This window comes from Pristiophorus japonicus, unplaced genomic scaffold, assembly GCF_044704955.1.
Source record: "Pristiophorus japonicus isolate sPriJap1 unplaced genomic scaffold, sPriJap1.hap1 HAP1_SCAFFOLD_43, whole genome shotgun sequence".
NCBI lineage: Eukaryota > Metazoa > Chordata > Chondrichthyes > Pristiophoridae > Pristiophorus > Pristiophorus japonicus.
In genome coordinates, this window is record NW_027254201.1 from 6,340,797 (window position 1) to 6,367,358 (window position 26,562).

Consider the following 26,562-nt stretch of genomic DNA (forward strand, 5'->3'; position numbering starts at 1 on the left):
GCCCTGCAGCTAGTTGTGAACAAAAACAGGGTAATTTACTTCGCGGCCTCGCATTCCTGTCATGGTAGTTATATTGTGACTGGCGCCTGCTCTCAACAATGTCTTTCATGGTGGAGTGTATAAGGGATAACCGGGTTTTGAACGCCTTTTCATTCGCAGCTCTGCGGGTGGAGCCCCTGTGAGCGATTGTGGTCGGGATCTATTGGCCAACAGGAAGCGTGATAATTGGCTTTGTAGGGAACCCCCTTGGATTCTGAGCGTCCCCTGTTTGATTATCTGCAATTTTCGTTCTACCTGGCTGTTTGAGGCGGGCTTGAACGGTGCCGCTCTGACATGGTTAATTCCATTGCCTACCATGATGTCCTGGAATTCAGTGCTTGTGAATCACGGGCCATTGTCGCTGACCAAGATGTCGAGTAGACCGTGGGCGGTGAACATTGCTCGTAGCCTTTCTACCATGGAAGAAGATGTGCTTGAATTGAAAATGTCACACTCGATCCATTTGGAGTAGGCGTCTACTACAACCAAATACATTTTTCCTATGAAAGGACCTGCATAGTCCACATGGATGCGTGACCAAATCTTTGCGGGCCATGGCCAGGGGCTAAGCGGGGCTTCCCTTGGCGCATTGCACAGCTGGGCACACGTGTTGCACCTGCGAACACAAAGTTCCAGATCTACATCTATCCCTGGCCACCAAAAATGTGACCTGGCAATTGCCTTCATCATGACAATGCCCGGATGCTCATTGTGGAGTTCTCTGATGAACAGCTCTCTGCCCATCTGGGGCATGACAACGCGGTTTCCCCACAGTAGGAAATCACCCTAATCGAAAGTTCATCCCTGCATCTGTGAAATGATTTAAATTCCTCACGGCATGCCCTGTACGTGGCTGCCCAGTCCCCATTCAGGACACATTTTTGACTAGGGACAATAGCTTGCCTTTATTTGTCCAGACTTTTATCTGACGGGCTGTTACGGGTGAGCCTTCGCTTCCGAAAGCATCAACAGCCATGGCCATCTCAGAAGTATGCTCGGTAGCCCCCTCAGTGGTGGCTAGTGGGAGCCTGCTGAGTGCATCATCGCAGTTTTCGCTGCCCGGTTGTGCCGAATTGAATAGTCATCGGCTGCTAACGTGAGTGCCCACCTCTGGATGCGGGCCGATGCGTTTGCACTTATGGCCTTGTTGTCGACGAAAAGGGACTTTAGGGATCTGGAGGCAGAAGCTAACAGTTGTAACTGACCCTTGGCAGTGACGTGTTGCAACACACACACGACAGCATCGGACGACCATTCGCACGTTAACACAAGTTTCTTACATGGGTCAGATTGCGTTCACAGATTGTTGGAACATAACAAATTGTGTGCTCTATTAAAAGCCCTTTCCTGGCTGTCCCCCCATACCCATTCGCAAGCTTTGCGTAGGAGCACGTGTAGAGGCTCGAGCAGCGTGCTCAATTTGGAAAGAATGTTACCAAATAGTTCGGGAGCCCCTGGGTCAAAGGCAGCTCCGTCGTGTTACGGGGTCTGGATGCTCTCTGGATCGCTTCCGTCTTGGACACAGTAGGGCTGATCCTGTCCACTCCTACCCTCATCACCAGGAATTCTACCTCTGGAGATGGGAAGGCGCACTTCACCTTGTTCAGTCGCAGCCCTACCCGGTCCAGTCTGCGTAGCACCTCCTCCAGATTATTGAGCTGTTCTTCAGTATCGTAACCCGTGATGAGGATGTTGTCCTGAAAAACCACGGTCCCTGGAATCGACTTGAGGAGGCTTTCCATATTTCGTTGGAAAAGCGCGGCGGCCGAGCGAATCCCGAACGAACATCTGTTGCACTCAAACAACCCCTTGTGCGTCGTGATGGTGGTCAGCTTCTTCAACTCACTCACCAGCTCGTGGATCATGTAAGCTGAGCTCAGATCCAATTTTGAGAAATGTTTGCCACCGGATAGCGTCGCAAAGAGGTCCTGCGCTCTCGGTAGAGGCTCCTGGTCATGGAGTGACACCCGATTGATGGTGGCCTTCTAATCACCATATATCCTGACCGACCTATCCGCCTTGGGCACCTGTACAATCGGCTCGTCCAGTCACTGAATTCGACTGGGAAGATGAAGCCTTCCCTCAGCAGGCAGTTCAATTCACCTTCTATCTTTTCTCGCATCACGTACGGCACCCCTCGGGCATTGTGCTGTACTGGCCTGGCTTCCGGGTTTATGTGAATCACTACCTTAGCCCCCATGAAAGAGCCAATGCCGGGTTGAAATAATGAGTCAAATTTGTGCAGGATCTGTGAGCATGATACTCGCTACACAGAGGAAATAACATTTACATCGCCCCATTTCCAGTTTATGACAGCAAGCCAAATCCTCCCCAGTAGTGCTGGACCGTCCCCCGGGACAACGCAGAGTGGCAACCTGTTCTCCGAATCTTTGTGGGTCACGACTACCGTGGAGCTGCCTAGCACCGGAATATTCTCCTTGGTGTATGTCCGTAGCTGTGCGTCAAACGGTGATAATTTTGGCCTTACTAGCCTTGGACGCCCACAACTTTTCAAACTATTTGATACCCATCAGGGACTGGCTGGCCCCCGTGTCTAGCTCCGTTGATACTGGGATGCCACAGAGGAGCACTTTTATCATAATCGGTGGCGTTCTGGTGTAAGAACTGTATACGTGCTCCACATGAACTTACTGAACTTCAGCTTCCAGCGATTTCCCCCAGCGTACATTTCTGCAATTTCTGTAGGTATTTCGCTCATCTCTGCAAACTCCGGCTGAGTTTGTGCCTCCATGCCTCCAACATGAGCTGTTGTGGGAAATAAAAATGTCCCTTGATAGTCAATCGTCCCTGACTACCTCTGTGATTATCCTTGAGTGTTCCATTAACAGGTCTTGATGGCACAATTACTGGCCACATTGTCCCTTGCAATGGTGTGAATCACCGTTCTGCTTGCCATTATCTCTGTCGAACTCCCCCTCTGAGTTCGACTACATGTTGGGGCATGCCCGATTGCCCTTGTCTGCCTGGAGAACTGTGTGCCGCTTTAACAATGTTGATTCTCTGTCCCAACCATTAATTAACACATTACCTCTCGTCTGTTCTGCTAGTGGCCATGCTGCGTGGTTTAAATCCCAGTTTATCGTCGCCATTTATACGTCCTTACTGTACAGAATAAATGCACACGAGGCCCATGCTTGAGAGAAGGTCAGTCTGTGGCCTGTCCTTTATTCCTCAGCACTCAAGTGATGAAAGTGGGTGGAGCTTCCCCTTTTATACCTGAAGGTCCAGGTGAGGAGTGTCTCCCACAAGTTCACCACCTAGTGGTCATTGTTCTCACAGTGTACAACTTGTCAGTTTCACATGGGTTACAATGCTGGTTGAATACATGAAATCACCTCCCACCCTAAAGATTTATTGGGATCACAGGTTGAGTCTCTTTGGTGGTTTACGCTCTCTTGTAGAGCGCATGAGTTGGGGTTCCGGTTGTTGGGCGCTGTCCTAAGTTTCTGATGTTTGCGTTGCCTCAGGCCTATTCGGATTGCCCACAGTGACTGGGCTCTCCTCCCTTTGGTTTCGGTTTTCGGTCTACTGTGCTGGAGTGAACTCAATATCGTGTTCTTCCTCTGCTTCGTCTATGGGGTTGCTGAACCTCCTTTTTGTTTGATCCACGTGTTTGGGGCAGATTTGTCCATTGGTAACTTAAACTACCAGAATCCTATTTCCCTCTTTGGCACTCACAGTGCCTGCGAGCCATTTAGGCCCTGGAGTGTAGTTTTTGACAAAAACAGGGTCGTTTACACCTATACATCACGCCCCACAAGTTCACTACCTAGTGGCCATTGTTCTCACAATGTACAACTGAGGTCAGATTATATATGGGTGACAATGTTGGTTGAATACATAACAATAAGCACTTAAAACTTTAAACCATTCTCCTAAAATTCAGTGTATAAACGAGATAGGGATAAATGTTCATCATATTTCAAGTGAATATCAATGATTGAAACTAGTAAAAGATCCTCTCGGAATAAGTGATCAAAGTATGGTTGAATTCGTAATAGAGATTGAGAGTGAGGAAGTAGTGTCTCAACGAGCTTACTATGCTTTAACAAAGGGGACAACAGTGGAATGAGGGCAGACTTGGCAAAAGTAGACTGGAAACACAGACTAAACGGAGGCACAATTGAGGAACAGTGGAGGACTTTTAAGGAGCTCTTTTATAGTGCTCAATAAAAATATATTCCAGTGAAAAAGAAGGGCGGTAAGAGAAGGGATAGCCAGCCGTGGATAACCAAGGAAATAAAGGTGAGTATCAATTTAAAAACTAATGCGTATAAGGTGGCCAAGGTTAGTGGGAAAATAGAAGATTGGGAAAATTTTAAACGACAGAAAAGAAAGACGAAGGAAGTAATAAAGAAAGGAAAGATAGATTACTAAGGAAAACTTGCGCAAAGCATAAAAACGGATAGTAAAAGCTTTTACCGACATATAAAACGGAAAAGAGTGACTAAAGTAAATGTTGGTCCCTTAGAAGATGAGAAGGGGGATTTAATAATGGGAAAAGTGGAAATGGCGGAGACCTTAATCATTATTTTGCTTCGGTCTTCACAATGGAAGACACAGAAACCATGCCAGTAATTGCTGGTCACATGAATGTGGAAAGGGAGGACCTTGCGACAATCACTATCACTAGGGGGTAGTGCTGTAGAGGCTAATGGGACTCAAGGTAGACAAGTCCCCTTGTCATGAAGAAATGCATCCCAGGGTATTAAAAGAGATGGCGGAAGTTATAGCAGATGCATTAGTTATAATCTATGAAAATTCTCTGGATTCTTGGGAGCTACCAGCGGATAGGAAAGCAGCTAATGTAACGCCTCTGTTTAAAAAAGGGGGCAGATAAAAGGCAGGTAACTATAGGCCGGTTAGTTTAACATCTGCAGTAGGGAAAATGCTTGAAACTATCATGAAGGTAGAAATAGCGGGACATCTGGATAGAAATAGTGCAAATAAGCAGATGCAGCATAGATTCATAAAGGGGAAATCATGCTTAACTAATTTACTGGAATTCTTTGAGGATATAACTAGCATGGTGGATAGAGGTGTACCGATGGATGTGGTGTATTTAGATTTTCATAAAGGCATTCGATAAGGTACCACACAAAAGGTGACAGCAGAAGATCAAGGTACGCGGAGTCAGTGGAAATGTATTAGCATGGATAGAGAATTGGCTGGCGAACAGAAAGCAGAGAGTCGGGGTAAATGGATCCTTTTCGAGTTGGCTATCGGTTGTTATTGGTGTGCTACAGGGATCGGTGCTGGGACCACAATTGTTTACAATATGAATAGATGACCTGGAAGAGGGGACAGAGTGTAGTTTAACAAAATTTGCAGATGACACAAAGATTAGTGGGAAAGCAGGTTGCGTAGAAGACACAGAGAGGCTGCAAAGAGATTTAGATACGTTAAGTGAATGGGCTAAGGTTTGGCAGATGGAATACAATGTCGGAAAGTGTGAGGTCATCCACCTTGTGGAAAAAAACAGTAAAAGCGAATATTATTTGAATGGGGAGAGATTGCAACATGCTGTGGTGCAGAGGAACCTGGGGGTCCTTGTGCATGAAACTCTTTTGGGGTGCTTGTGCATGAAACTCTTTTTGAGTTTATCTGCAAAACAAAAAACATTAAACCGTGCCACCCGCCCTGGATGACACAGCAGACATTTACAAGGCCCTTTTTTTCCCCCTTTTTTTTTGTGTTTTCTTCTTCTCTTTTTTGGTTTTCTTTTGGGCGCTAAAATGAAATTTTTCCAAGTACCCCCTATAAAGGGGGAGGGTGACATTAAAAGCACCGGCAATTAAAACAAATTAAACTTTAAAACGTAAAATCAAATTAAAATTTGGTTGCCGGGCGTGATGATGTCCTTGTGCATGAATCCCAAAAAGTTAGTTTGCAGGTGCAGCAGATAATCAGGAAGGTTAATGGAATATTGGCTTCATTGCGAGAGGGATGGTGTACAAAAGCAGGGAGGACTTGCTGCAACTGTACACGGTATTGGTGAGGTCGCACCTGGAGTACTGCGTGCAGTTTTGTTCACCTTACTTAAGGAAGGATATATTAGCTTTGGAGTGGGTACAGAGACGATTCACTAAGCTGATTCCGGAGATGAGGGGGTTACCTTATGATGATAGATTGAGTAAACTGGGTCTTTACTCGTTGGAGTTCAGAAGGATGAGGGGTGATCTTGTAGAAACATTTAAAATAATGAATGGTATAGACAAGATAGAGGCGGAGAGGTTATTTCCACTGGTCGGGGAGTCTAGAACTAGGGGGCACAGCCTCAAAATACGGGGGAGCCAATTTAAAATCGAATTGAGAAGGAATTTCTTCTCCCAGAGTGTTGTGAATCTGTGGAATTCTCTGCCCAAGGAAGCAGTTGAGACTAGCTCATTGAATGTACTCAAGTCACAGATAGATAGATGTTTAACCAATAAGGTAATTAAGGGTTCTGGGGAGCGGGAGGATAAGTGGAGCTGAGTCTGCGGCCAGATCAGCCATGATCTTGTTGAATGGCGGAGCAGGCTCGAGGGGCTAGATGACCTACTCCTGTTCCTCATTCTTATGTTCTTATTTACCACTGTCCCTCAGTAACCATATTATCATTTATTTAATTCAGCAAAAGAAAGTTATCGGTTCATTGATCGTGATTAAATGAATTCATTTTTTCACATTAGCTGAATGTTGACAATTATATAGGGCTATTAGTTTGAAAACTGTGTTGTAAATATTGTCTCCTTGACCAAGAATCGAACCTGCGTTGCGGTGGGACAAGGGGTGGATTCAGTGAATCATTTGAATGTGATCTCAAGTGGCATGAATTTCAGATCACGTTTGCTGTTGTGTATATAGGCACATTTAGTAAAGACTCCACGAGGCAGGGTATGATACTTAAACTGTGTCGACCTGTAGTCCTTTATTTGAAGCTCCTCGAGTGAGGACACCAAGCTGTGAGCTCCTTTCTATAGTGGGTAGCAGGTAATCTTTCGGTCTTAAGCAGCAGCATCCTCTGGTGTCAGCAAGGTCTGTGCAGTGTAAGAGTCCATTCAGTGTTGCATAGCAGTGTTTCAGACATCACATAGTAAACAGGCATGCATACACAACAGTTACAATCTGTTTCGGTGTGAATCAAGTGAACTGAAAAAGACAATAATGTCATGAACTGTAACGATGCAGCAATAAAACGGTACATCGGTCCTTGGTTGTCGAGTGGTAATGATTCTATGCTCTCAACGTTTTGTCCTGGGTTCAATTACCACTCTGGGAAGTTGTACTTTTAATTCAAAACCTTATTAAAAAAAGAGTCCATTTACTTTACAGATCTATCTGCAAATCATGTAAAAAAAATAAGAATCATTGACTTGAACATCATTAATGAATACATAAATTATTTTGTAAATCTTTAACCATTTATTTTGCCATGAGCATGTGAGGAACTTTGATCCCGATCTCATTGGGTTTAATTTTGGTACAAATGACGAACCGGGGGCTGTGTTTGGGAAATATTTACGTCGTGCAGCGGTTATCATGTTCACCTCCCACACGAAATGTCCCCGGTTTGAGCCTGCGCGCGTGCTTTATTTTAGAATATATTTGCTGTGAAATGCATTGAACAAAATTCGCCCAAGGTTCCTTGTCTTATGAGCATAGAACATTTTAAATCAATCTCCGACAATACAGGGTGAGTAAAGTCTGCTTTATAGATTGAGTCGGCACAACTCGATCTTTCTGATCCAGAAGATTCTGGGGGCGTATTAATTTGGGCTTTTGACGATTTTGAAAGGAACATTTTTGACTTGTGCAGCTTTGGTCAGAGAAATGTTTGTGAAAAGATTTTTTCACAGAAAGGGATTCAGAATTACACCTTCTGGTTTAACACTTCTATCTGGGCAATAACTTCAACCGCGGTTTCTGTAGTGTTGTGGTCATCACCTTTGTTTCAAGCACGAAACGTCCCCGGTTCGAGCCCTAGCTAAGCCATCATTTTAGAATATATTTGCTGTGAAATAAAGTGAACAAAAGTACTCCAGGTTCCTTGTCTTCTGAGCAGTGAACATTTTAATTTCATAAAATACAGAGTGTGTTAAGTCAGATAGGGTGTAAAATATCGACTACGATTAAAGCTCTGAAATTATTACAGTTCAGTTATTGAAGTATCGACTGTAAGTCTGCAATACAATCCGGGTGGGAATATTGGCCCAAAAATTCCTGTTGGAGGCTTCCTGCGGGCAATTCCTTTCCGATCGGAGATGTTTTAATCACCCCACCTCCCACAGAGTTTAATTAATTTCATGTAATTATTCGAAAAACTCGGATTCCATCTGTGAACGCCAAGCCACTAAACAAGCAAGATACACATTAAATAATTTAAATCCAGACTTAATATTTTCTTTGCTGTTTCACAATAACCAGAGCTATGCTCCAAAATCTGTCTCACCGTTTCCCAGGTGTCAGTCAGATAAGCACATGGGACTGAATCAGTGACTTTGCTTTTTCGACCTGTCTTCTGAAGCGCCGCACGGTCCCACTCCGATAGGCAATGAGATGTTGGGACGTTACTGTTTCCAGGCTGTGGGTGGCCACCCCGAGCACAGTAGAGGGGTTTCTGCATTAGTTCTCGGTGGGACAGTATTTCCCCTTCTCTCTTCCTCTTGTCTGTATCCCTTTGCTTTGTTTTCTGTTTTTATTCCCCCGGCCTCATTTTATGTGTTTAAAAGGGAACAAAAGATGAAGTGGGCGACACTCTGGAACAATTTCTCTCACCCAAATATATCTATTTCGTGAAGTGAAATAAAGAGCAATTAAAGAATAAGGGAGAAACCACTGTCGCCCTTTTGACAGGAGAATAAATTCGCCAATGGCTGTTCATCCGCAGCAAGTTTAAACATAATCTTCCTGCACGGAGTCCTTCCCCACGGACAGCAAACGTGATAACAGCTTCACTGCGGAAACCGCTCTGACCAGAAGTACAGCAGAGCGCAGCTGACCAGTGATTGCCTTCTGTGCTGATCGGGAATTTGTTGGCTCACCTTAAACAATTTCTGTCCCTCACTGACAGCTGTTAATCCTTCTCCTCCACTGCCCTTGACAAAAACATGTCATTGATCCCCACCCACCAACCCACATCCCCATCGTGTTATCTCTCCCCGCAGTTCGTGTACTCAGTCAGTCTGTAAAACTAAAGGAGAAAAAGTTTTCCGCAAAGGGCAGGGGAAGGAATAGAGTATGTAACCTCGGTTTAATTGTTTGTGAAAGGCTACCCATCCTGTTGTGTATTTCCAGCAGTTTCCTACTTTCACAGTTGGAGATACCGGGGCTGGCCCATGTTCCTAAAATACAATGAGGTAGGGATAAAAGTTCCTCATGTACTCAGGGCAAATTAAATGATTGAAGTTCTACAATGGATTAATTAATGATGTTTAAATTAATGAATCTTTTTTTTCCACATGAGATGCATGTAACTCTTTCTTATAAAGTTTTAATTTTGATGGAAGTGCAATTTTCCTTGCCGAAAATCGACCCAGGGCCGCTGTGGTGAGAGCGCCGAATCCTAATCACTGGACCACAATGGAACGATGCATGGCTTCATCGCTGCATCGTAATGCTTCATGTCATTTTTGTCCTTTTCAATCCACTTGTTTCACACCGAAACAAATTGTTACCATGATCTCAATTTAATGCCACGTGATTCTTTGAAATCAATTTTAAATAATTGGGTAAAACCAGTCCTTATACCACCAAAACACAGCTTCGATTCCAGGTCAGGGCGATAACTTTTGTAACATTTACATTCAAAACCTTATAAAATTGATGAAATGCAGCTAATATAAATCATTTTACCACCGTTAAATAACCGATAACCTTTTTCAGGATGAAATAAATAATAATATAGTTACTGAGGGACAGTTGTATCTTTAATGATTCATTTTCTCTTTACATGTGATGAACTTTTATCCCGAACTCATTTACATGCTGTATGAGAAATTGGAAGTATTCATGACCCAGTTGTAAAATCATTGATTGTGCGTGTATCTATTCTTGATAGGAAGAGCACTTTAGACCGAAGTTCCTTTTCGATATATGTATCAATAGAATCAATTTTCACCTGTTCGTTTAAACCCAATAACATAATTTATTTTGAGTGGGCTGGATGGAGTAACATGATCCATGTAAGAAATTGTTATCGTTTTACTTGAGCTGAATGCTCATAAAAGTATTGGAGTGGGAACTCACTGGATAACAGCAAAGCTGGCAATGTTAGCGGAATGTATTCGTGCAGCGAAAATGCACAATGACAACCCGGATATGTGCGGCACCGAATTCTCAGGGGATAAACAATTAAAGGCTCCGCCCGAAGACGGGCTTGAATAACCCACATTTCAGTTACCAGCCGAATGTACTAAACCATTGCGCAACTGAGATTGACAAAGGTGCATCGACTCACTGCAAGTCATCCAAAACCAGTGTGCCAGTCAGTTAATGCTTCAGATTGCTCCGACCGGGATGGAACTTGTCCGCTCTCAGTTGTACTTTTCCCAAATAAAGAGTTGGACATTCATTTTGGATGTGTGGAAGCACTCTGGTCCCGAACACTGCAGACACTTCCATGTCACCGCCAAGCAGCTCTCCCAAAGGATCGACTTTCCAGCCTTCCGGTGCCTTGTCTGTGAAGAAGTATGTTTCAAAAGTTTTGGCATATTTGGTACTTTGATGTAATGGTGAGCATTCATGACTTTAACTCTAGCGCTCTGAGTTCCAATCTCGGCGGAACTGAAATTCTTGTTTTCCCAGCTGCTGAAAATTTGGGACAAACATGTGAAAGACACCTGGTGCTGGTGGGCAGTGTTGTTGCCTTTTTCATTGATGCTTGATCTACAAATCCAGTTGTCAAATTCTGTGCTCAACCGTCAGTTATCTGCTACAAATCTGCGGAGGAGAAACCAGTTTGTTGTCGAATGATGCCTTTCCCTGCACAATGTGTGCTGAGATTATCTGTGCAATATGCATTCCGCAGGATGAATAAAAGCAATGCTTTTTGAAATGCAGGCACTGCATGTTTTGCACTCGACAAAACGTTGCATTTTCTTTTCATTAATTTTACATTAATGCATTGCAATGCCAACGCACTTTTTACGTTTCCAGATCGATAATAAGCAGAGCATAAAGAAGAGATCGCAAAGTTTCTGTTTAAAGAATGGACTCAGTCGACAATATTTTGTGGATTTTATTTTTCTGAGGCTATTTTCCCTGTGCTGGGGACACCCTCCGCAGATATGTGAAAAAGCTGGTTTTGTTAAAACTCCAAAGACCGCATGGCAGTTAGCTGGGACAAAAGACCTGTTAGTTATCCATTGACAAAAGAGCTGTCAGCCAGGAAGGGGGCCACTGACAAAGCCACTCAAATCTGTAAAAGCACTTCTCACCTCCATCTCAGAAGGAGACAAATAACAATGAACCGACCAGCATATCCAGCCAAGGATGTGCCGGGTCTTTCCCAACTCAAAGTCTCAGAGAGATGCCCTGACTAAGGGCCATCAGCCCAATGCATGGGTGGGATGGCCCATCATGACTGAGTACCAGTGCTTATAAACAAAGTGGTTTTAAAGTTTGGTGGGAAATATAGAGGTAGCAAGACTCCCAGAAAGACAGGGTCCTTTCCACTTTATTTTTAGCTTGGAGCTTGGTGTGAAGTTTGGAGCTTGCAGCTTGCAGCTTGTGTCGAGAGAGAGCTCTATTTCGTTCTCGCTCTCGCACCACCGATCGATGTACCAGAGAAAGGGGCCGCAGTACCACAGAAAAAGCCACCGAGACTGAAGACCAGGCAGTGACTTCCTACAGCTGAGCTGAGCAAGGAAACCGGCTGCGTGTGGTGGTGAACATGGTCGCGAGTATCTCAAGTCGGTAACCAGATATCCCAGGCCAGCTGGGTAAGGGCTCAGGGTTTTCTCAGAAGTGAAGCTTTTCAGGGCAATTCTGGGGAGGGTAATTCATTGGAAGAGGTGGGGTTAGAATCCACCAGGGAATTACTGCGTGTTACTAGGTCTCATTTCTGTACTGTATGTATGTTGTTTGTAACCTGGATTTTATTCTCCACAGAGACAGTGATTTCGTTTAGCAATGCATGTTTTAGTCAGTGTATGCTAGACCAAATAAATATACTATGATTTATCACCGAAGCATCCCTTTCCGTGACTCATTTAATTTACACTCTGAATAATAATTCCCGGATCTAGAACTTTCGTATGGCAGGGGTGATTCAAACCGTCCATCTGGCAATTGGACGAGGAACACAATCACTTACAATATTTACGAAAGGATATACTTGCTTTGGATGCAGTTCAGAGAAGGTTCACGAGGTTGATTCTGGAGATGATGTGGATGCCTTATGAGGAAAGGTTGAGTAGGATGGGCCTCAACTCATTGGAATTCAAAAAAATGAGAGGTGATCTTATCGAAACGTATAAGGTAATGAGGGAGCTTGACAAGGTGGATGCAGAGAGGATGGTTCCACTGATAGGGAAGACTAGAGCTAGGGGTCATAATCTCAGAATAAGGGGCCGCCCATTTAAATCTGAGATGAGGAGGAATTTCTTCTCTCAGCGGGATGTAAATCTGTGTAACTCGCTGCCTAAGAAAGCTACGAAAACCACGACATTGAATATATTTAAGACAGGGATAGCTTCTTAACCGATAAGGGAATAAGGCTTATGGGGAACAGGCAGGGAGGTGGACTTGAGTCCATGTTCGGATCAGCCATAATTGTATTAAATGGCGGAGCAGGCTCGAGGGGCCATATGCCCTACTCCTTATCCTAGTTCTTAAGTTTTTATGTTCTTAATAGCGACATGCTTTTATAATGGTTGCACCTGATCTCCATGTTTGTCAAACAGTTGGCTCGTTGATCAAGGGCTATGATTCTCACTTACGGATCGTTCATTGAAATTTGTGAGGGGACCTGGAGGAGCCCTGATATTGCTCGCAAATTTTGAAATTGCACAGAACTTTTGCAAAGAAGGACTTGCATTTCTGTAGCGCCTTTCAGGAACTCATGATGCCCCAAAACGCTTTACAGCCGTTGAGTTATGTTTGAAGTGTTTAAGTGTTGGGAAAGATGTGCCCAAATCACCCCAACACGAACCTCAACTCTTTGCGAAGGAGTCCGGTGCATAAATCAGGCGTTTCAGGGACTTGGAATTTCTTTGAATAAGTTCTGTTTGTTCCTGCATTCAAACTTGAAACAGCAACTGGGCTTCCATCTCAAGGGAGCAGCGTGTATCGGTTCGCGAGTAGGTGACGAGGTTTGGTGTTGATGTGCGTCGCTTTGCGGAATTGGAGCTGAGGGTGGATTCACTCTGGAGCATCCACGATGCTGAGAATGACGTGAGTATCACGTGTAGTGAGTTGGTCTTACCGCAGGAGAATGGTCCACAGCCAGATAGGGAATGGAAGACCAGCAGGAAGAGCAGTGCAAGAAAGATAGTGCAAGGTCCCCTGTGGTCATCCCCATGCAAAACAGATACACCGCTTTGGGTACTGTTGGGGAGGATGACTCATCAGGGGAGGGCAGCAGCAGCCAAGTTCATGGCACCGTAGGTGGCACTGCTGCACAGGAGGGCAGCAAAAAGAGTGGGAGAGCGATAGTGATAGGAGATTCGATGGTGAGGGGAATAGATAGGCGTTTCTGCGGACGCAACCGAGACTCCAGGATGGTATGTTGCCTCAATGGTGCAAGGGTCAAGAATGTCTCGGAGCGGGTGCAGGACATTCTGAAATGGGAGGGAGAACAGCCAGTTGTCGTGGTGCACATTGGTACCAACGACATAGGTAAAAAAAGGGATGAGGTCCTATAAAAGAATTTAAGGAGCTAGGAGCTAAATTAAAAAGTAGGACCTCAAAAGTAGTAATCTCGGGATTGCTACCAGTGCCTCGTGCTAGTCAGAGTAGGCATCGCAGGATAGCGCAGATGAATACATGGCTTGAGCAGTGGTGCAGCAGGGAAGGATTCAAATTGTTGGGGCATTGGAACCGGTTCTGGGGGAGGTGGGACAAGTACAAACCGGACGGTCTGCACCTGGGCATGACCGGAACCAATGTCCTAGGGGGAGTGTTTGCTAGTGCCGTTGGGGAGGAGTTAAACTAATATTGCAGGGGAATGGGAACCAATGCAGGGAGACAGAGGGAGACAAAAATGAGGCAAAAGCAAAAGATAGAAAGGAGATGAGGAAAAGTGGTTGGCAGAGAAACCCAAGGCAAAGAACAAAAAGGGCCACAGTACAACAAAATTCTAAAAGGACAAAGGGTGTTAAAAAAGCAAGCCTGAAGGCTTTGTGTCTTAATGCAAGGAGTATCCGCAATAAGGTGGATGAATTAACTGTGCAAATAAATGTTAACAAATATGATGTGACTGGGATTACAGAGACGTGGCTCCAGGATGATCAGGGCTGCTAACTCAACATCCAGGGGTATTCAACATTCAGGAAGGATAGAATAAAAGGAAAAGGAGATGGGGTAGCATTGCTGGTTAAAGAGGAGATTAATGCAATAGTTAGGAAAGACATTAGCTTGGATGATGTGGAATCTATATGGGTAGAACTGCAGAACACTAAAGGGCAAAAATCGTTAGTGGGAATTGTGTACAGACCTCGAAACATTAGTAGTGATGTTGGGGAGGACATCAAACAGGAAATTAGGAGTGCATGCAATAAAGGTGCAGCAGTTATAATGGGTGACTTTAATATGCAAATAGATTGGGCCAGCCAAACTGGAAGCAATACGATGGAGGAGGATTTCCTGGAGTGCATAAGGGATGGTTTTCTAGACCAATATGTCGTGGAACCAACTAGGGGGGAGGCCATCTTAGAGTGGGTGTTGTGTAATGAGTGAGGATTAAGAAGCAATCTCATTGTGCGAGGCCCCTTGGGGAAGAGTGACCATAAAATGGTGGAATTCTGCATTAGAATGGAGAATGAAACAGTTAATTCAGAGACCATGGACCAGAATTTAAAGAAGGTTAACTTTGAAGGTATGAGGCATGAATTGGCTAAGAAAGATTGGCTAATGATACTTAAGGTGTTGACTGTGGATGGGCAATGGCAGACATTTAGAGACCGCATGGATGAATTACGACAATTGTACATTCCTGTCTGGCGTAAAAATAAAAATGGAAGGTGGCTCACCCGTGGCTATCTAGGGAAATCAGGGATAGTATTAAAGCCAAGGAAATGGCATACAAATTGGCAAGAAATAGCGAACCTGGGGACTGGGAGAAATTTAGAACTCAGCAGAGGAGGACAAACGGTTTGTTTAGGGTGGAAAATGGAGTACGAGAAGAAGCTTGCAGGGAACATTAAGGCGGATTGCAAAAGTTTCTATAGGTATGTAAAGAGAAAAAGGTTAGTAAAGACAAACGAAGGTCCCCTGGAGTCAGAATCATGGGAAGTCATAACGGGGAACAAAGAAATGGCTGACCAATTGAACAAGTACTTTGGTTCAGTATTCACTAAGGAGGACACAAACAATCTTCCGGATATAAAAGTGGTCAGAGAGTCGAGTCAGGCGGAGGAACTGAGGAAAATCTTTATTAGTCGCGAAATTGTGTTGGGGAAATTGATGGGATTGAAGGCCGATAAATCCCCAGGGCCTGATGGACTGCATCCCAGAGGACTTAAGGAGGTGGCCTTGGAAATAGCGGATGCATTGACAGTCATTTTCCAACATTCCATTGACTCTGGATCATTTCCTATCGAGTGGAGGGTAGCCAATGTAACCCCACTTTTTAAAAAAGGAGGGAGAGAGAAAGCAGGGAATTATAGACTGGTCAGCCTGACCTCAGTAGTGGGTAAAATGATGGAATCAATTATTAAGGATGTCATAGCAGCGCATTTGGAAAATGGTGACATGATAGGTCCAAGTCAGCATGGATTTGTGAAAGGGAGATCATGCTTGACAAATCGTCTGGAATTTTTTGAGCATGTTTCCAATAAATTGGACAAAGGAGTACCAGTTGATGTGGTATATTTGGACTTTCAGAAGGCTTTCGACAAGGTCCCACTCAGGAGATTAATGTGCAAAGTTAAAGCACATGGGATTGGGGGTAGTGTTCTGACGTGGATTGAGAACTGGTTGTCAGACAGGAAGCAAAGAGTAGGAGTAAATGAGTACTTTTCGGAATGGCAGGCAGTGACTAGTGGGGTACCGCAGGGTTCTGTGCTGGGGCCCTAGTTGTTTACATATTGCATTAATGATTTAGACGAGGGGATTAAATGTAGTATCTCCAAATTTTCTGATGACACTAAGTTGGGTGGCAGTGTGTGCTGCGAGGAGGATGCTATGATGCTGCAGAGTGACTTGGATAGATTAGGTGAGTGGGCAAATGCGTGGCAGATGAAGTATAATGTGGATAAATGTGAGGTTATCCACTTTGGTGGTAAAAACAGAGAGACAGACAATTATCTGAAGGTGACAGATTAGGAAAAGGGAAGGTGCAACGCGACCTGGGTGTCATGGTACATCAGTCATTGAAGGTTGGCATGCAGGTACAGCAGGCGGTTAAGAAAGCAAATGGCATGTTGGCCTTCATAGCGAGGGGATTTGAGTACAGGGGCAGGGATGTGTTCCTACAGTTGTACAGGGCCTTGGTGAGGCCACACCTGGAGTATTGTGTACAGTTTTGGTCTCCTAACTTGAGGAAGGACATTCTTGCTATTGAGGGAGTGCAGCGAAGATTCACCAGACTGATTCCCGGGATGGTGGGACTGACCTATCAAGAAAGACTGGATCAACTGGGCTTGTATTCACTGGAGTTCAGAAGAGTGAGAGGGGCTATCATAGAAACGTTTAAAATTCTGACGGGTTTGGACAGTTTGGATGCTGGAAGAATGTTCCCAATGTTGGGGAAGTCCAGAACCAGAGGTCACAGTTTAAGGATAAGGGGTAAGCCATTTAGGACCGAGATAAGGAGAAACTTCTTCACCCAGAGAGTGGTGAACCTGTGGAATTCTCTACCACAGAAAGTAGTTGAGGCCAATTCACTAAATATATTCAAAAGGGAGTTAGATGAATTCCTTACTGCTCGGGGGATCAAGGGATATGGCGTGAAAGCAGGAAGTGGGCACTGAAGTTGCATGTTCAGCCATGAACTCATTGAATGGCGGTGCAGGCTAGTAGGGCTGAATGGCCTGCTCCTGCACCTATTTTCTATGTTTCTATGTTTCGATGTTTCCATCTTTGAAATTGCCCCAAGCAAAGAAACGGTGCATCCATCTGTCCCTCTAAGCACTTTGTTCCCTTTTAATCACAGGAATATCTGCAGTCATGAGCAAAAAAGGAATTAAAACCTACTCCCAGCTTCGGTACAATCAGAATACTTCATCACAGACAAGACACCTTTTAAGAAAGGAGGGAGAGAGAAAGCGGGTAATTATAGACCGGTTAGCCTTACATCAGCAGTGGGGAACATGTGGGAATGAATCATTAAGGATGAAATAGCAGGACATTTGGAAAGCAGTGACAGGATCGGACCGAGTCAGCATGGATTTATGAAAAGGAAATCATGCTTGACGAATCGTCTGGAATTGTTGGAGGATGCAACTAGCAGAGTGGTCAAGGGAGAACCAGTGGATGTGGTGTGTTTGGACTTTCAAAAGACTTTTGACAAAGTCCCGCACAAGAGATTGGTGTACAAAGATAACGCACAAGGTATTGGGGGTAATGGACTGATGTGGATAGAAAACTGGTTGACAGATAGGAAGCAGAGAGTCGGGATAAACGGGTCCTTTTTAGAATGGCAGGCAGTTACTAGTGGGGTGCTGCAGGGCTCAGTGCTAGGAGCCCAGCACTTTGCAAAATAACTTAACGATTTGGATGAAGGAATAGAGTTTAATATCTCCAAGTTTGCGGATGGCACTCAACTGAGTGGCAGTGTGATCTGTGAGTAGGATGCAAAGAGGCTGCAGGGTGATTGGACAGATTGTGTGAGTGGGCAAATAAATGGCAGATGCCGTATAATGTGGATAAATGTGAGGTTATCCATTTTGGGGGCAAAAACACAAAGGCAGAATATTTTCTAAAAGGCGGCAGACTCGAAAAATGGTATGTGCAACAAGCCCTGGGTGTCATGGCTCATCAGTCACTGAAAGTGGTCACACAGGTACAGCAGGCGGTAAGGAATGCAAAAGGTATGCTGGCCTTCATAGCAAGGGGATTTGAATAGGAGCAGTGAGGTCTTACTGCAGTTGCACAGGGCCTTATTGTGGCCTCACCTGGAATATTGTGTTCAGTTTTCTTCTCCTATTCTGAGGAAGGACGTTATTGCGATTGAGGGAGTGCAGCGACGGTTCACCAGACTGATTCCAGGGATGGCTGGGCTGTCATAGGAGGAGAGACTGGATCAACTGGGCCTTTAATCACTGGCGTTTAGAAGGATGAGAGGGATTCTCATAGAATCATATACGATTCTGACGGGACTGGACAGGTTAGATGCGGGGAGAATGTTCTCGATGTTGGGGAAGTCCAGAACCAGGGGACATAGTCTTAGGATAAGGGGTAAGCCATTTAGGACTGAGATGAGGTGAAACCTCTTCACTCAGAGAGTTGCTGACCTGTGGAATTCCCTGCCGCAGAGAGTTGTTGTTGCCAGTTCAGTGGATGCATTCAAGAGGGAGTTAGATATGGGCCTTGCGGTTAAGGGAATCAAATGTTATGGAGAGCAAGCAAGAAAGGGGTACTGAAGCAATGATCAGCCATGATCTTATTGCATGGCGGTGCAGGCTCGAAAGGCCGAATGGCCTTCTCATGCACCTATTTGCTATGTTTCGATGTTTCTAAGGCTGGAAGGTCGATCGCACCGGTTGCAGGAGAGCTGGTTGGCGGTGACATGGAAGTGACTGCCGTGTGCGGGACCAGACTGTTTCCACACATCCACAATGAATGTCCCAACATTTATTTGGGAAAAGTACAATTGAGAATGGACAAGATCCATCCCGGTCGGAGCAATCTGAAGCTTTAACTGACTGACACCCTGATTTGGGATGTCTTGTAACATGATGTTCCATCAGTCTCTGTGGCGCAACAGGTTAGTGTTTGAGCGTTTGGTTATTAACTGAAAGGTTGGTGGTTTGAACACACCCAGAGACGAAGCGTTTAATGTTTTTTTCCAGAGTATTCGGTGCCGCACAGTTCCAGGTTGTCATTGTGCGTTTTAGCTGCACGAATATATTCTGCAAACATTGCCAGCTGTGCTGTTATCCAGTGAGTTCGCATCCAATATTTTTATCAGCATTCAGCACAAGTAAAACGATAAAAAAAAATTTCATGGATCATGTTCCTCCATCCAGTCCGCCAGAAATAAATTATTTAATGGGTTTAAGAAGCTGGTGGAAATTGCCAGAGCTATCGTTATGGCTTTGCTCAGATTCTGAGTTTCAACAGTCAACATTTTGCGAAGGATTACCTCATGGCCAATGCCAAGCAAAAAAAGTCTCTCAGCATTTGTTCTGGGAATCCCTCAAATTTGCAATGTCCTGTGAAGCGCCTTAGTTCGGTGACATATCTGGCCACTTCCTGGCCCTCCGACCGTTGGCACGTGCAGAACCAATACCTCGCCATCAGAACGCTTTCTTTAGGATTAGCTGCTTCCGGACCAGCGTACACAATTCTTCATAGTATTTAGTTGTTGGTTTTACCGGAGCTAGAAGATTTTTCATGAGGCCATAGGTTGTTGCCCCACAGACGGTAAGGACGATCGCCCTTCATTTGGCAGCGTTCACGTTCCCTCCAACTCATTGGCCCCGAAATATTGGTCGAGTCTCTCCACGAAGGCCTCCAAATATTCCCCCTCTGAGAACTTCTCCAGGATACCAACTGTTCCTTCCACTTTCGCCCAGTTGTTCGTTGTCTTTTTGCCAATTGATACGTTTATAATAAAGGATGACACTGAGTACTGTGAACAATGAGTAAGTGTGACCTTAGCTCCTTTAATAAGACTCAAGAGTTCAGGTACCTCGTGGGTGGCCTGCTTATATAACATGCTCCCAAGGGATGCTGGGATCCCTTGGTTCTCCAAAAGGTTGGCCCTCTGGTGGTGGTGTGATACAGGTGGCCAAGGTTAAAATACATAACACAAGGTGTGTGCAGAATTCAATCATCAAAAGCCCTGTCATTAACCACAGGGGTTTCCTGCAATTTTCCGATCGCAAAGCCCTTTCAGTCCTTGTCGTTAAAATTGCAAATGCGGAAATTGGGGAGTTTAATGAATTTGAATGGAGAACATTGTTGTTTGGTGCAGTTCGGCTCAGAGAAATGTTTGCCAAGGGAACTTTTGTAGAGAGAGGGCTTGAGCATTTCAGCTTGTTGCTGAACACTTCCTGCTGGGCATTGAGTTCAGCAGCACTTTCTGTCGTGTAGCGGTTATCACATTTGTCTTCCATGCGAAACTGTCCTGGTTCGAACCCGGGCGAAAACATTACTTTTGTACCAAAAATTTGTCTGCAATTAAATTGAACAAAAGCAATCAGGGGTACATTGTTATATGAGCAATGAACATTTAAAATCAGTCTCCTCAAATACTGAGTGTGTAAGATCAGATAGGGGATAAAACTTCATCAAGGATTAAAGTTTCTCAAATTAGAATGTTCAGTTATTGAAGTTTCGACTCTCCCTGTTAGCATTTCTTTAATTATGCTAAACAACGCTATCGGTTTATACTAGCAGATGTAAACTGCATTTGAAACCCGCAAACAACTTCTTAATTATGTGCTCTTCGCCAGTTCCAGAGCTCAGAGATTATTGTCCATCCCTGGGGTGCAAGCGATCTCGGACCCGAGCCAAAGCTCCCCATGCACCGAGCGCAGGCTCAGGAAAACCCCTGGGGAGAGGATATCCCCGTCACTGGGCCTTCCTGCAACACTGAAGAAGCGCCCGGTCTGAAACTTCCCAGAATAATAAATTGTAAGTGGTACATTCATCAGTCAGGATGGCCGAGCGGTCTAAATCGCAGTCTATTCTGGAGGCGTGGGTTCCAATCCCACTCTTGATTTTCATTGTTTTTAATTAAAAACTCATTTGTTTTGACACCACTTTGAGTGCTTTGGGATATCCATCTAACTTCATAAAATTACTCCACTTCAATTGCAAACAGTGATATGAAAGTTACTTCCCAAACCGCGAAACGATCCCGGGTGGCTGTAGCGAAATGAATGCTTTTGTGAAGCATTGAAAGGCGCCCTTTAAATACCTCGAACTGCTAATGTAAAAACACGGTTATAATTTGTTGAAGTGCAAAAGAAGGCAGGCTCGTAGGGCCAAATGGCCGACTCCTGCTCCTGGTTCTTGTGTTCTTATGCAGAACACAGAACAAATGATTAAATTATCAACTCTCCCTCAGTTCGCATTTCTTTCACTGTGCAAAAGAAGATTATGGGTTCATTAATGATGTTTTCTCGTGAGAGCAACATCAAAATTTAAGGAAAATAATTTGCCCAACATGGGGCTCGAACCAAACCCTGAAATAAAAGACTCATGATCTACAGACTGAGCTAGCCGGGCTTCACAGCATCGAGCCTCTCAATCTCCTTCAGAATATTGTCCGTTTCAATGAGATCATCTCTTTCTTTCAAACTCCAGAGAGTATTGGCATATTCCATACAATCTCTCACCATAGCATAGTCCTCTCATCCCAGGAACAATCTGTTGAACCTCCGTTGTACTACCAAGGCAAGTGTATCCTTCCTCAGATAAGGAGATCAAAACTGTGCGCAGTACTCCAGATATGGTTTCAGCAGGGCCCTGTACAATTTTAGCAAGACTTCCTGACTCTTGTACTATGAGCTATGTATTAGGTACTATGGGCCGATTATCCGATTGTTCTGCTGATTCTACGGTGGTATAAAAAGTTATTAAAATTCGACAGTCGCCCAGCAAATATATTTGTATATCCTTCAGTGTGCAACACACGCGGGTGGATTAATGATGATTGAAACAATTATTCAGTATCTCACAGACTTGACTTATTTTTAAGGAAGGATAAACTTGCCTGGGAGGAGGTAGATTCCTGGGGTGAGAGGACTGTCTTAAGTTGAGAGATTGTGTAGAATGGGCCGATATTCTCTAGAGTTTAGAAGAATGAGAGGTGATTTCATTGAAACACGCAATATTCTGAAGGGAATTGACAGGGTAGATGCTGAGAGGTTGTTTCCCCCGGGCTGGAGTGTCTTGCACCAGGGGCACAGTCTCTGGTGAAGGGGTCGTCCATTTTAGGCAGAGATGAGGAGGAATTTCTTCACTCAGAGGGTTATGAATCTGTGGAATTATCTGCCCCACAGGCCTGTGGATGCTGAATCTCTGAATATATTCAAGACAGCGTTAGATATAATTTTGGCGTCTCGGGGAATCAAGGGATCGTGAGCTAGAGTGGGAAAGTGGAGTTGAGATCGACGATCAGTCATGATCTTATTGAATGAAGGAGCAGGCTTGAGGGGCCGTATGGCCTGCTACTGCTCCGATTTCTTATGTTGTTACCTGTGCTGCTCTGTGAAAGATATTTCCAATTAGTCCCATTCCCCAGCACCCTGCATGTTTATTTTTGAACTATATTTCCCTTTGGAAAGATAATATTGAATCTGCTTCCAAAACCCTGTCAGGCAGAAAAATATTCACATTAATTTTATACAGTCCCATTTTCAACAGTACTTTCCCTGCTTTGCATGTCATGAATTATTATCCCTTTTCATTTTAAACACTGCATTTTGGGCCGTTGCTTTAAAATGTTTGGTGCCTGTGACACCAGCCATTGTTAGATTTAGTCAAACACCATGCTGACTTGGAAATATATCGGTCGTTCCTTCATCGTCACTGGGTTAAACGCCGACAATTCCCTCCCTACCAGCTCTGTGGGAGCACATTCACCACACGGACTGCAGCGGTTCAAGATGTTGGCTCACTACCACCTTCTCAAGTGCAATTAGGGTTGGGCAATAAATTCTGGCCTTTCCAGCAACACCGAGATCCCGTGAACTAATATAAAAAGCACTATTTTAGGAGTCTGTTTCCAAATATTCATTGCTGACGACACCAGGAATCTGGGACAACTTTTGTCAAATTGGGATCAAATCTGGAGTGGTAATTCCTACCGTGCACAGAAAATAGAATCAGTATTGAAGATAAGTTCATATGGTGCTCATTTTCAGAATCAACGCAGTTAGATTTGAAATAAAGTGAAATAATTTTATAGTGAAAGGATTTTGAAATTAAATGTGATTTGTATTCCGGTTTATAATTAAACTTTGTGGCGTATGTCTGCCGTTCATGTCTCTGTTGAATATGGACGGAGGGGTTTGACGTTGACCAGACTGCACTGCTCCTGATATTTGTGAGCTCATCGGTTATAATGAGATGTGTTTGACCCCTCGGTCAGTGCCAACTTTAGCTCAGCCATTACTTTGTCGTACCAACTTTGTGAAAAGTTCGAATTTGTCTCAATGCAGTCGCTGTCTGGTGTTTTTGTTGTCATTTTCAATCCACTTCTTTCACACGGAAACAAATTGTAACCATGTTTTTAAATTAGCACTGCGAGATTTTTAGAAGCATCTTTAAATGCTTCACAAAATCATTCAGATCACTACAGCAATCAGGGTTCGATTCCCAGTTCGGGAAGTAATTTTGCGACCACCGTTTTTAATTGAAGTGAAGTTATTTAATTAAATTTCAGAGATGACCCAAAGCACTTCATAGTGGTGTCAAAACAAATGAGTTGGTAATTAGAAATAAGGAATGTCAGAAGTTGGATTTCAGTTTCTTGGATGGAGTATAAATTACCCTCTGTGCACTGGAACTGGGAAGGGTAAATAATGAATGAGTTGTTTCCGGGTTTGAAATGCGGCTCAGATCTGCTGGTATTAACCGATAGAATTGTTTAGCAGAATGAAAGAAATGCTAACATGATCACTGAGGGACAGTCGAAACTTCAACAACTTAATTTTAATAATTTGTGAAACTTTAATCATTGAGGAAGTTTTATTCCCTTTCTGATTTTACACACTCTGTATTTTCGGAGACTGGTTTTAAATGTTCATTGCTCATCATGACATCACAGAGGTTTACAGCACGGAAGGAGGCCATCGTCGCATGAGCAATGAACATTTAAAACCAGTTTTTGTTTCAAAAATAATGTTTCCGCCCAGGCTCGAAAGGGGAACTTTTCGTATGTGACGCAAACGTGATAACCGCTACACTACGGAAAATGTTGCTTAGCTTAATTCCCAGAGAGAAATTTTCAGCGACAAGCTGAAATACTCTCGCCCTTTTTCTGCTAAAAATTCCATTCACAAACATTTCTCTGACCAAAACAGAACAAAACAAAAATGTTCCGTTCAAATGTGCAAATTATTTTCATTAAAATTTTATTTTGCTTTCATGGGATAAAATAATTAATGAAAAGATAATCTTCTTTTGCACAATGAAAGAAATGCTAACTGAGGGAAAGTCAATATGTCAATAACTTGTTCTGTGCTCTGCATGTTTGGAATGTAGCCAAATTTACTGATGATACAAAGACAGGTGGGAAAGCAAGTTGCGAGGAGGATGCAAACAATCTGCAAAGCGTTATCGATAGGCTCAGTGGGTGGCCAGAAATTTGGCTGATGGAGTATAATGTGGGAAATATGAGGATGTCCACTGTGGTAGCAATAATAAAAAAGCAAATAATCAATTAATTGGGGTGAGTTTATGGAATGCTGCGGTGCAGAGCGACCTGCGGGTCCTTGTACATGAAACACAAAAGGTTAGTATGCAGAAACATCCTCTCTGCATCCACCTTGTCAAGCCCCCTTAAAATCTTATACGTTTTGATAAGATATCCTCTCAATCTTCTGAATTCCAATGTGTAGAGGCCCAACCTACTCAACCTTTCCTCACAAGCTAGGCCCCTCATCTCCTGAATCAACCTAATGAACCTTATCTGAACTGCCTCCAAAGCAGGTACAACCTTTCTTAAATATGGAAACCAAAACTGCACGCAGCATTCCAGTTATGGCCTCACCAATACCCTGTTTAACTGCAACAAGACGTATTTGCTTTTGTACTCCATCCCATTTGTTATAAAGGCCAAGATTCCATTGGCCTTCCTGATCACTTGCTGTACCTGCATACTAACCTTTTGTGTTTCACGCACAAGTACCCGCAGGTCCCGCTGTACTGCAGCACTTTGCAATTTTTCTCCTTTATATAATAACTTATCTTTGATTTTTTTCTGCCAAAGTGGATAAGCTTGCACTTTCCAACATTATACTCCATCTGCCAAACTTTTGCCCACTCACTTAGCCTGTCTATGTCTTTTTGCAGATTTTTTGTGTCCTCCCCTGTTCATTACATCGACATAGAATTCCAGCAAATTTGTCAAACATGATTTCCCTTTCATAAATCCATGCAGACTCTGCCTGACTGAATTCTTTTTTCCAAAAGTCGGAGGAGTAGTGACCGGAGGAGATGGGAGCAGCGACCTATAAAGGCCCAGCGGGAGTCCGGAAATCGGCGGCAGTCGGAGGAGCAGCGGCTGGACGAGCAGCGAGCAGCGAGCTCCAGCTGGTGCAGGGTCAAAAGTAAGAAACAAGTCAAAAGTAATCAAAGAGTGATGTCAAAGCCAAGAGGGTAAGTGATTGGCTCGTTGAGTGGTGAGTAGTGTTTTGTTTCTTTTTCTTTCTTCTTGTTCTTAACAGTAAGAAACCTTTGGCATTGTTGCCAAATTAAGTAATCGAATGGTTAAGTCATGGCAGGAGAGCTCGGACACATGTCATGCTCTTCCTGTGCTATGTTGGAAGTAGCGTCCATGGCGACTACATGTGCAGGAAGTGTAGCCAGCGGCAGTTCCTGACAGAGCTCATTGCGGCACTGGAGCTGCGCATGGATTCACTCTGTAGCATCTGCGATGCTGAGGATGTCGTCAATAGCACGTTTAGTGAGTTGGTCACACCTCAGGAAAAGCTTACTCATGCAGGTAGGGAAGAGGCGACCATCAGAAAGAACAGTGGAAGTAAGGTAGTGCACGAGTCACCCGCGGTCATCCCCCTGCAAAATTGGGTTCTTACGGTTGGGGGAGATGACTCCTCAGGGGAAGCCAAGTCCATAGCACCAGGGGTGGCTCTGCTGCACAGGAGGGCAGGAAAACGAGTGTGAGAGCTTTCGAGATAGTGGATTCTATTGTAATGGGAATAGATAAATATTTCTGCGGCTGCAATCGAGACTCTAGAATGGTATGTTGCCTCCCTGGTGCAAAGGTCAAGAATATCTCGGAGCTGCTGCAGCGCATTCTGGAGGGGGAAGGTGAACAGCCTGCTGTCATGGTACATATTGGTAGCAATGATAAAGGAACAAACGGGATGAGGTCCTTTAAGCTGAGTTTAGGGAGCTAGGAGTTAAAATAAAAAGTAGGATCTCAAAGTTAGTAATCTCAGGATTGATGCCAGTGCCAAGTGCTGGTCAGAGTAGGAATCACAGGATCGCTCAGATGAATATTTG